This window comes from Malurus melanocephalus, unplaced genomic scaffold (assembly GCF_030028575.1).
Source record: "Malurus melanocephalus ecotype Western Australia unplaced genomic scaffold, MMel_1.1 scaffold_249, whole genome shotgun sequence".
NCBI lineage: Eukaryota > Metazoa > Chordata > Aves > Passeriformes > Maluridae > Malurus > Malurus melanocephalus.
In genome coordinates, this window is record NW_026623481.1 from 1 (window position 1) to 8,894 (window position 8,894).

At 41.1% G+C, this 8,894-nt stretch overlaps 1 long non-coding RNA gene across 1 annotated transcript; it reads left to right on the forward strand.

Moving 5' to 3' along the window:
• Positions 1–11: 11 nt before the first annotated feature.
• LOC130578980 (uncharacterized) lies at positions 12–4,924 on the forward strand. The gene is made up of 3 exons (XR_008965937.1): positions 12–93; positions 931–1,004; positions 1,672–4,924. It is a non-coding gene; the product is annotated as an uncharacterized LOC130578980 (long non-coding RNA).
• The last annotated feature ends 3,970 nt before the right edge of the window (positions 4,925–8,894 follow it).

Consider the following 8,894-nt stretch of genomic DNA (forward strand, 5'->3'; position numbering starts at 1 on the left):
TTTTCAGGAATGGTCACCCACTTACTCCTGGCAGGCAGGCTGCTGCCCTGGGCAGTACACTTGGAATTGCACTGGTAGGAGGAGCACTGACAGGTCAGTACGATGTATATGGTGACTAAAACTAAATTTAGAGGTTTCTCCATGTAGAACTTATAATTTTGTGTGAAGAATAGATATTTGAAATAACAGGTGATGGCATGCTGGCAGATACTCAAATACGGCAATGCAGTTTTCCAATATTTTTGCCTTCAAATGAAGTTTGGGTTCATTAGGAAGGATTTCTTCACTGAAAGTGTTGTCAGGCACTGGAAAGGGCCGCCCAGGGAGGTTTGGAATTCCCTTCCCTGGAGGTGTCCAAGGAACAATGGAACAGTGGCATTCAGTCCTCTGAGCTTGATGACCTGGTGGTGTTTGKTCAGAGATTGAACTTGATTATCTTGGAGGTCTTTTCCAACCTAAATGTTTCTGTGATTCTATGATTCTAGATATCTTACTCAGTGCATGCTCCAAAGGTGGAGTTTTACTTCTGCAGGAATAATTAGGTTGCTCTGGATGGAATTCTTCTCTGTATTCACACTTAAAATTCTGAACAGAAACCAGTTTAAGACATACTCAATAAGGTGTCCCACGTTTGCATGTGTTTGTGAATATTTCCAAAGAAACAAACAAAAAAATCAGGCTGAAATAGAAAATTTCATTYTGAAATCTGGTTAATTAACAAGCTCTTGCTTATGCTCTTATTTATGTTTATATGAAAATACCTGCATTGTCTCTCAGAATGAATGACCTGATGTCCCAGGATAGTGGGGGTATTTCCATAGATGAGGAAATGAATCAGAAAACTTAGCTGGCTTCCCAGGGCACCTCTGAGGGACATTTATTTGGTCATTTTCTTCATTTTTTAAGTGTCTGATGCTGGTTTTCCTGCAGGTGCTATTCTAAAGCTGCCCTTCTTGGGACAAGTATCTGACCAGAACTGCTTTGATGACTCTGCTTATTGGGAGGTAAGACAMAACCTCCTTTTATTTTCATTGTGTTGGAGGATGTACAGCCACTGCAGCCCTGCTCTCCTGGGCTTTGGRGTTTGCACWSRTGGGTCAGAAAAGCTGACTCYTCAAAATTMARAAATGCTGCTCTGCCTCAGGCTGTGAATTTACCAAGGCCTCCTTCAGGATCATTTTTGGACTTCTTAGCTAGTCATGTCCTTTTCATTGGACTCACCCTGAACAAAAAAGCAGAAATAGAGATGAGAAATTGATATCACAGTAGAGGCTTTTATCTCTCTTTTATGTGCTAGCTATCCTCTTCCTTATCAGAGTCTGACRTATTCTTAATTTAGGCAATCTTAATTTCATCCTTTATGCCAAGRCAAACCCAAAAAGCCAAGGCAAGAAGCAGTATATGATATGTGTTTCTTGTAAATAAAATATTGTGAAGCCAAAAGATGATTTTATTCATTTTTTAATGAATTAAACTCCTTCTTGTATGAAGAAAACCCTGAGTTCATCCCTCAGTATCCAGAATTGACTGTTTATGTTGGGCTGTGTCAATGTTAATGAACAGATATATAATATATACAAATAGAATCACATTCCCAGCACATTTCAGTCTTCTTTTATGGTAAAAGCAAGTCTTTATCCCCTTAACTGAAACTCTTGTTTGTCATGGCAGGTTCCAGAAGAGGAGATAGTATCYGAAATTCACTCCAGCCACCGTGATGAGCACAGCAGATTTGAAGCTGCCATGTAGAACATTAATTAATCTGCAATATTTGTCCTAATGATACTCTTGTACGTTTCTAATGCTGAGAAACAATAAAACAACCTCCAAGTATTGTCCTAACCACACCAGGTTTTTAAGAAAGGGCTGTAGATAGCTATATTTTTGTAATRGAAAACAAGCTTGATTTTAGGTTACTTACATAGGTTATGCCAAGCTCAGGTGAATCAATTAGGTCCTTCTAACATATTTGATCATCAGGAAGATGCACCACAAACTGGTCTTTGAAACTATATATATTTTGTCTTTTCTTGTCACTGACAACAATGTGCTGTTGTAATAAACTTTGGGTTTCAAGGTTATTACAGGATAATATATTTAACTGGAAGATTTCTGAGTCACATCCTTCAGCTGCATAGGAATTMATTCAAGAAGAAATGAACTGACATTTTTTATTTGGATTTGAACAAACTTTTCACCAGAGCATCCCAGATTAACTTTTTAAGAAAGTGTGTTGTCTTGTTTTCAGGTGGGAGAGAAAATGTGCTGCATAAAATGTGCTTCATTTTGAGAGTTGATTGTGACAGAAAACAAAATGTTGAAATAATTCTCATGGCAAAGCACAGAATATAGTGAGTGATGAGGCAATATGATTATCAATATTCATTGTTAATATGTTTATTGAAAGGGAAAAGAAGGTGAAATTGTAAAAAAAAATATTATTGTCATAGATTTATTTATTTTCATAGATTTAGTTAGTCTCAAGGACACAATAAAGGAACTGAGTAGGAGCTATGAAAATCAGGTGATTGCATAACAGGTCTCACTCTATCCAACAGTAGTAACTGGATTGTRGCAGTGTTGATGCCTATAAATGTAACCTGAACCAATGCCAGCTCGAGAAAAACATGAATTGTTTGGAATTTGTTGGAAAGAAAATATGTTCAACCTACAGAAGACTCAGCAGAGAACTTCCATGGGGTGAGTCACTGACTCTGAAATCTCCTAAAAGTGAAAGCAGAAAGAAGAAAATTGAAGCTAATTTAGGAAGAAATAATTCCACCCGAGAAGTGATGACAGTGACTGCGCATTTCAGAGAGGCAAAAATTGAGGTAGCTGAAGGAATTCCATGGTGTGCCTATGAGCATGGGATAATCCACTAAAAGGGAATGCTTGGGAAGTGGAAATCTAAGAAGGACCATGGTGCCTCAATCCGTCATTGAGACACAGAAAGCTACGGCTGCTGTCTCCGAASAACAAAATGGGTGAACTTTCAAGATTTTTTTTTTATATTAGGAACTTTTTTCAAGTCTTACTTATCAGAACTAAGGGGGGAGAACCCCTCTCATATAAAATAGCCCATTTAYTTTCAGTTTTGTTGATGTGTTTTTCCTTGAAAAACTTTAGAAAGATACTAGGCAGGGCTGTGCCATATGTTATACCTGCTGTATACTGCTACATATGTCAGATTTCTGTCCATGAATAAAAATACATTTGTTTTATCACACTTCAGTTCAGATAAGCTCTTTTGCAGATGTGCAATGACTGACTCTCTTTACCTTGTTGATTGCAAGACATTCTTTATCCTCTCAAAGCTTTCACACGTTCATTTTTGTAAAAACTGAGGAGGCATTTGACAATGTAAGTATCGCATTTGTAAAGATTTTACAAGTATTGTGTGCATAGTTTACAAAGTGTTGAAGTACTTGAAAAAGATTCCATCTGTGGACAGCCTGCAATAATCTTATCTTCAATATGTGAATTTCACCCTTCAAATTCCCACTTGGGAATTGAGAGGGTTTTTCATTCACCTTCAAGGGGTGAGATAATTTCACCAGCTTTGAGTGCTGACCACAGTGGAATACCCGAGTGAGGAGGCACCACTCACTGCCAGTAAATCTCTGAATTATAGAATCCTTAAGGTTGGAAAATATTTCCAAGATCATCAAGTACAACYGTCAATGGATTATCATCATGGCCAGTAAATCACATTTGAAAGATGTGTCTACTCACTTCTTGAACACTTCCAGGGATTATGACTCCCCTGGGCAGCCTGTTCCAATGTTTAATTATTCTTCTAGTGATGGATTTTTTTTCCTAATATGCAACCTGAACCTTCCCTGGCAATTGTTGCATTTAGATTTTTTTTTAATCAAAAAGGGGGAAAATTAAGTACACTGTTTCATTTTCCAGTTCCCCTTATAATCCCTTTCCCTCATCCTCTAAGCACWCATTATTGTCCCCTAACTTCTTTTTTAGGAGATTCCTCCCCCAGAGAGATTAGTCCCTTCAGTTCTCTCMAAAAACAGAGTAGGGAGATTAATCCTTCTATTTAATCAAAGCTTAAATGTTGTTGGGTGTTTTTTTCCCATGTGACTGTGCCCTTGAAGTGTAAGATTTGTTTCTCCAAAGGTTTTTTACCCTAATTGCTTCCCCACATTGCAGATGCCAGTGGCATTTAATTCTCTGACTTAGGACATTTTCTTTGGTTAGTTATTTCCCAATTAATCAAAGCTTTGAATACCTTGACTTAGTAGAGCTTTATTGGTAATTAGTTWCACCTTCTGTGTAATATGTGACTGGACACTTAAAAGGCAGAAGCTTTAAGTATTTTACCAAGAACCYTTTTGTCCTTCCATGAGGAAGTTTTACATGGCAGGAGAGGAAAGTAAGGAGTTAAGGAAGGCACAGTGGACAATGAGCTTAGAGGAGGGGACTGAAAAGTAAACAAAAGTTAAAGTACAACTACTCTAAAATTGAGGGTCATGATCATCAGCATTTCTTTCCTTTCTTGTAAAAGACTGGCAATGTTTTGTCCCTTCCAAGAAACACTCAGCACTTTTTCTGTTTTACCTTTGTTCTCACTTTGACTTCTTTTTACACTGAAAAAGCTTAAATAAGGTGTTGTAGTTTATTGGGGTTTTTTTGGTTTTTTGTTGGTTTTTTTTAATGAGCAAAACTTTAATGGTATCTCCTTCATACTAAACAAAGGCCAAGCCTTATTGTCAGTCCTTTTCAGAACACCAGTGAGTGACAATGACTTTGAAGACTGTCTTGCAGCTCTTCAGTGCTACCTCTGTCAGAGCAGTATCTTTGCATTTCATTACTGRAAAGAACATTTATTTGAAAGCCACTGGCTGACTATTTGCTTACAAAATCTCGTTTAACATTTGTGTTCAAATCTGTTGCTGAATAAACACATGAATTAAACCATCAGATGACCAAGAGTATTTATTTGATATTTCTTGGAGATGCACAGCCTTTTTTCCCTCTCACTGGGATCAACCTGTCAACAAAGTGTGTATGGTGAGGCTCTTGCCAAAGGAGAGATCCTCCTGGTCTTCTCAAACCTCCTGCAAAATGTTTGCCTTTCAACCTCCTCTCTGTTCCTTGCTGTTAGTTAAATTCCAGATATATGTGTGTCRGAGCTACCAYTTGTCAGGYGRYGGGRGAGATGCACAACGACCACTTGATCTGGCAAATCTCGTTTATTGCACRCACAACCAYGGCTTTTATAGCTACRCTTCCTAATGGTAAKAACTGCTTACTCCAACATTTCCTAACSATAGTAACAGTAACTAAYGTTTATTARYGCTTGCTAACGATATATAGTGCCTTTTATGGCAAACTCTGCTGTTACAGGTCTCTCRAGCTGACTCCCTTATACCATTACATACATCTAACRGGTCTAGCCATCACGGGGGTAGCCAACGGYTCAGACAGTTCCAGAATATTCACAGGTCCCTTATCCCGCAACCAAGCCTTGGACAGRCTCCCCACATTTCCCCCGTTTTCTTTTAAAAGGGGTCMAGTCAGCTCGAAGGACCTGCGAGAGCAAACYRTTAAACATTTCTGAAAGCAAACTTTATAYATAGCAACAACAACAAAGCAACAAGAACAAAATAGACTACAAAAACAATTCGATCCTTTGTCAGGCCTGTCAACAGCTTTTCCCTCCAAAGTCTCAGCCTCTTTCATTTCATTTGTCAGTCCTTCAATGAATCTGGTAAGTCTTTCTGTTGAATAGGAAGGTCTGTGGCGTCCTCTTCTTTATCCTCGCTCGGTCTTGCTTTACTGGATGTAGGCTCAGGTATTCTAGGGATCGCCACCTTGGTCCACCTCGCCGGCACCCAAAGGGGTCCTGTGGGAGAGGAAACACAAAGATATCCCTGACCCCAGTACAACACCTTTGCCTGCTCCTGCCAAAGGCCTGATTTTGGATCCTGATACCTAATCCAAACTTCTGGATTCTTTTCTTTGTCAGTCCATTGATGGTGTTTAACGACAGCAGGCACTTTATCATTTCCTAAGACACATAGGTAATTTAGGACAAAGAGACACTTTAACAGCCTTCCCTGGGGGTCCCCCACGTCAGAATGCTTCTTCAGATATCTTTTTAAAGTTCCATTGGCTCTTTCTATAATGGCCTGTTCTGTGGGGGAATTAGAGATTCCTGTTGCGTGCTCGATACCCCATTGGCACGAAAACTGTTCGAGTCTCTTGCTGCAGTAGGCTGGCCCATTATCAGTCTTGATCTTCTGCGGGGTTCCCATAACTGCAAAGCAGCTGCAGAGATGTTGCTCGACGTGGATGGTTTTCTCGCCAGCCTGTGCCGTGGCCCATAGAAAGTGGCTATAGGTGTCAATCGTGACATGCATGTATTTGAGCCTTCCAAATTCTGGCACAYGTGTGACATCCATTTGCCAGATCTCATTGGCTTCTAAACCTCGAGGGTTAACCCCCAGACCCAGGCCACAGCCTCCGTTATGGTGACTGCAGATGGGGCACGCTCTAAYTATTGCCCTTGCCTCACTGATAGGGATTTGAAACTCTCGATGTAAACCTTTTGCATTCTGATGAAACATCGAATGTGCCTCTCTTGCTAGGATTTGTTGGGGTATCGGCATCRTCTGGGCTGTTGAAACCAAGCTGTCAGCTCTTGCATTCCCTTCACCTAGTCCTATATCCCATTTGTGGCTTCTTATGTGGATGGTAGCAAATGCCTGCTCTCGCAACTTAATTGCGGCTCTTTGCAGCTTTATAAATAGTTCATGTAGCCTTTTATTCTGTACTTCCCGAATAGATGCGTCTTCTATTCTCTCACATACTCCAGTCACGTATAAAGAGTCCGTCACAATGTTAAGGGGCTCAGTTATGTTCAGCATGGCCCACACCACAGCTGTTAGCTCCATAGTTTGCAATGAATTCTCTTCGGTGGCAACAATAACATGTTGCTTCCACTGTTCCTCCTGTTTCCACGTGATCACAGTGGTCCTCATTCTTTTTCCTGCGTCTGTAAATGCGGTGATTGCATCTGGCAGCGGAACTAATCATCTTTTGGGACGTGCCATCCATCCCCACTTCCCTAGCCATTGTAGTGGGGTATTTGGGATCTTATTCATGGCTATTACACATCCAGCTCCCAGCAGAGCCTCTTGTAATTCCGCACTGTTGCTGAGGTACCACGTCAGGGTATCCTTTTTCATTGGCATCCAGATATGTTCTGGCTCCGTACCCATGACTTGCAGTGCTCTTTCCCTGCCTTTCTTCATAAGCTCAGCTAACATTTCAATTTTTTGGAAAAGTGTTTTATTTTGCTGTAATGGGGGGAACAACMATTCCAATACCCATATCTCCCCCATTTTCTTTTGTTGTTGTGTTAGTGCCCCCAGCAAATATTTTTCTCCACACCATATTGTGAGATCTACTGGTAATTCTGGATCTCTTCTATGTACACTTCCAGTAATAACACTGGAACCWGTCCATGGTCTGGTTCAACACTGTCTGTTGGTCTTCACTAACAGCTACCGGTGTTGTAGGTTCTGTACCTTTCAACAGAGGCCGTAGTTTGTCTAGAAGTTCATTCAGAATTCCTACCATGGGTCGCAACCACTGTAGGTCTCCGAGCAATTTCTGGGCCTCATGCAAGGTGGTTATTTCAGTTTTCAGGTACAACTTYTGTGGTGTAACAATGCTGTTTGTCAATGACCAACCCAGGTATTTCCATGGTGCTGTAAGCTGGATTTTCTCTGGGGCAATTATTAATCCCTGTGTTTTTAATTCCTCATGGATGACTCGTATCTGAGTGTTAGAAAATGGCTGCTCTTGAGCAAACAAAACATYGTCCATGTAATGGYWTATAATCATGTCCGGCCAGGCTTGTCGAATGGGGYGCAACGCGTTGTCCACATATAGTTGGCAAAGAGTTGGACTATTGTGCATGCCCTGTGGTAATACAACCACTCAAACCATTGCTCTAGTCCCTCTCTGTTCAGTGCAGGTAATGTAAACGCAAACCTTCTGGTGTYCTGTGGATGTAATTCAATAGTGAAGAAACAGCCCTTGAAGTCTACTATCAATAGTGGCCAGCTGCATGGCACCATGGCAGGATTAGGCAGTCCTGGCWGCAAGGCCCCCATRGGCTCCATTTGGTTATTAACTGCCCTCAAATCATGTAATAGTTGGTACTTTCCTGATTTCTTTTTGATAACAAATATGGGGGTGTTCCATGGGCTCRTAGAAAGTTTTAAATGCCCTTGGTTATACTGTTCTTGTACTAACTTGTGTGCCTGTTTAAGACTTTCCCTTTTTAATGGCCATTGCTTAACCCACACTGGTGAATTAACAGTCCATGTGAGTGGGATTGGGAAAGTCCAAGCAATGGCTGTTAACYCAAAGGGTGCTCATTAGTTAACACAACCCCCAATTGTGCGAGTATGTCTCGACCAATTAGACACTGCACGCTGGGAGGCAGTGGCACGAYGGAAAAAACATTTTGTAATGTTTTCCCATTCATTGTAACAGTTAGTGTTGSCGACTTTTGTGCCAACGTTAAACCTCCCACGCCTGTAACTGTTGTCATAGCTGATTGTAGGGGCCAGTTTTTAGGCCAGTACTCCGGGGAGACTATGCTGGCGTCAGCCCTCGTGTCCAGGAGTCCCTGGAGRGTTATTGATTCCCCTTGAAATCCTAGTGTGATGTTATGTCTAGGCCAGTTACTTAAGTCCAAGGTCAGTAATACAAGCCCTCCCATGGAGCCAAATCCCTGGTCTCCACGCACTTGTTGTCGATGTGGAGGCAAAGCTTTTGTCATCTATTCCAGAGGGACTAGCTGGGCAACCCTCTGGCCCTTCTCAATACGTAGTGGGGAGAACGGGGTGTACACCACGATGTAA